Source organism: Phallusia mammillata, chromosome 6 (genome assembly GCF_965637545.1).
Source record: "Phallusia mammillata chromosome 6, kaPhaMamm4.hap1.1, whole genome shotgun sequence".
Classification (NCBI taxonomy): domain Eukaryota; kingdom Metazoa; phylum Chordata; class Ascidiacea; order Phlebobranchia; family Ascidiidae; genus Phallusia; species Phallusia mammillata.
The window spans coordinates 10,046,738-10,050,367 of NC_137257.1; positions in this window are offsets into that span (position 1 = coordinate 10,046,738).

Consider the following 3,630-nt stretch of genomic DNA (forward strand, 5'->3'; position numbering starts at 1 on the left):
AATAAGTTAAATCCAGATGTGGGATTCAAATTATTGTCAAATTATTGTCAGTTGTATACACAGTCTAAACATATGCTCCAACAACATATTCTGCTTATGGCTTAATCTACTGTAGTATTAGTACTTTTGCAACACCTACTTGGTTTATCTGCAATAATGCGTGTCAGTACCCTAGCTAAATACGTGGTATCAAAAGCAGCACAGTTCTGTTGAAACTTGTAGTGACTTCGAGTGAGTTAGCTATTGCACCATACAGGTATTTGCGTCACCGCCACGAGAAGGAGGAACTGATTGTAAATCATGTGCGCGGTACCAATAGAGCTTTGTTTGAATTGCACCACAGATTTTCCTCAAACAATATATACATATATATATTGTTAATATAATTGCAGGTCTTTTCCAGACCATTTGGGCGGTAAATCTTGGTCATTTTTATTTCATTTAGTGTTTGACGATATTTTTTGTGTAAATGAAATAATAGTTTTTTTTGTACTTGGCAGTTATAGCTTATTTTCGCCATAGATGCTTCCCTACTGTTCTCGTCTGACCTATCGTGTTTTAGCACTTCTTTTATTTCCGCATTACATTCATTTTTTAACGCCATTAGATTTACCGCCCAAATAGCCTAAAATCGCCCGGCGGGTTGAGCCATAGCTGAAAAATCGTGTTTCATGACTTACGGGCCGCATCTGTCGCCAATTGCTGTGTACAGATAGATTACTAGATTCATAAGTAGCTCGGACAGTTGGAATTACTTAAACACAAGGAATGGATACTTCGTTCCCTTTATTTCCATCTAGTGGTCGAACAAACTAGCGCTATCAAGCCCTTTTGCGATGTGGAGTTGTCATTACCCAGGAAAGTTACATTTTAGTAAATCTCGACCTGATTTTTTTAGATCATTATTTTAAGGTGTCTCTACAAAATGAAATGGAAGAAATGAAACAATAATTTGGGAAAAGCCTACATAGAAACCACTGTTATGCACCAGACAATGACTTGATCACTGCAAAATGATGCTTAAGTGCATCAGTTTCTCGCCCCCAAACAGCTATGCGCCTGAATAACTACCTTACTTACTATGATGCTTGTATGCAATACTAAAGCAGTTTTTGTGTGTTGATTTTAGGTAGTTGCAGTTTTGGAATGTGATCTTTCATTTAGTATCATTGATGATTGAACGGATGATATGGTTTTTAGTGCATTTAGATTAAAAGTTACAGGCCCATATATGTCCTGCGGTTCATTATGATGTTAGCTTTAAGTTTAAGTAAAATAGAGTATGACCGGTTTCTTCAACTTAAAATATGGACATTATTAACCCTTTAGGTATAAGGCCAAATTTTTCTAGAAATCCTAGAAATAGACATCCTAGAAATAAGAAACTTCCAAACTTATTTAGGTATAATCTCCAATGGATGTTTAGTATCAAACCTCTGTACAACTACGAAGCCAAATTTGACCTGAAACTCTTTAAGGGTTTTTCAGTTATGCCCAACAGTTTTTTAAGGGGTCTTGTTCGCTGCAGGTACCTTATACATAAACCATAAGCCTGACGAGTGAGAAGTTGAAACTTTGCTTGCGTACACAGTTTCTCACAGTAAAGGCGTATTTCATAAGAACAACGAAACAAACTAACCTTCTTTATTGACTTACTGAAACAAAAAACAAATTTTAAATGGTATTGTAAAGTATCTTGATGAATAATTAATCTGTTTGAAGGGTAAAGTGTGATGATATCAAATCTATACATAAACAAAATAACTCTAAAACATTTAGAATGTATTGTAATCGTGGAAAAGTTCGATTGCAGTTAACAAAGAATCAAGATCGTCGAACGAGTACATGTTACGGATAGCTTCAAGTTGGCCAAGGACAATCTTCGTCGACATTTGCGCTTTAGGACACATATCTCCGTAAAACTGCAAGAAGTCATCCCAACCTCTACGCATGTATTCTCGGTAAAGGTGTTTAACCTTTAATAACAAATAAGTTCTTTTTAGGGAGTGACAAATATAATCGTTCTTAACATAAACAACTACTTACCGAGAAATAGTTGTGGCAGGCTAATTGCAATTCGGAGTATTCAGCAATTCCACGAAGTGACCTTACATCGTTTTCGAGAATCTAAGAACAATGCGCTCCATCGGTACTCGTTCATTTTCAAGTAATCGCTTGATATTTTGCAGGTTTGGACACATTATAGAATAAAACTGATCAAAAATTATGTAGTAGCTTCTTTGTATTATGTATGTTTGTATCTACATTGCAATACATTTTAAAACCAAGAAGGTGAAATGGTTAGCCTAAGAATATTGCAAGCCATGACTCTTATTCTGTTTATTTCTGTATTTGAGATTAAAGGAAAAATAATCATCATGAAACTATACCATTAGTTCTGCCTTAACATTTAGACTTACTAAGACGTTAATGATACTGTAGACATCATCACGATTAATTTTCAGTCGATACCACGATTGAGGGCGACCCGTTGGTTTCTGAAAAATAGACACAAATATATCTGTGAATTGTGACTCTATTTACAAAGAAATATGACTCAACTGTTTTGTTTAAAAATACTTAAATTACCAACAATGACGTGTTTACGTTAACATAAAAAAGTTCAAATCTTTGTTAAAAGTAAAACATTGCGCACTTTTCAAATTAGTCGGGCTCTGCACAAAATGACAACTTTAGTAATTGATCAAAAGCATCAACAGCATGGCTTAAACATACGATCACTGTTTGCCTTTTTAACTACAATACAGTAAAACCAATGGACGATAAAATCCTTCAGAATCAGTCGGTTCAAATAAAGGAATATATATTTCGCCTATGTGGCATCATCAGTTTCTGGAAATCGAAGGATTTTATCGTCCATTGATTTCATCTTCCATTGGTTTTACTGTGTGTTGGGGTTCTGAACGTATGTATTCTGTGTTTACCTGATAACCATTGCTTTTCACCTGAGTGGATCCAAATGTCGTCAAGCTGTAGGTCGGCATCTCTGAAGTCTGAAAATATCACAAAACCTAGAGGTGTTTTTAGCATTAAATTTGCAAATTTTTAAATTAAATCTTGTGTAGATACCTTTTGCGATATTCTGGCCAAGATCAAAGTGGTTGTATAAACAGCGAAACAAGTTTGTTTATTGGGAGAAACTGGATATAAGAAAAAAATGATAAGAATATTAATAGGTTGCAGCAATCTATGACCACGACATTAACGAACTGCAAAATATAATGAAATTTAATGTCTTTAATGAGACAAAATAACTACGCAACATTCAAAAAAACTTTTATTTCGTTCAGTTGGACAACTCCTTGAACAGATTTTTGTAAGCAGCTATCTGTTTTTATTAACTAACTCTTTAAACTTTCTGATGGAAAAGTAGTGAATCTGCGCGACAAAAACAAACTGAACTGAACTCTTGGTATTAACTCTGAAAACTGATTATAATTGGAAAATTTACAATCAAAGAGTTACAAAATTCATATGAACGTGACTGAGATTTAATTTATAAATTAACGTAAGTCATGACAGCATTGTTCATAATGACATTAAGAGAAAACAAGTCGTTTTGGGTGCCAACGAGGTAATGAGTTTGTTGTATTATTGGAAAGTGATACC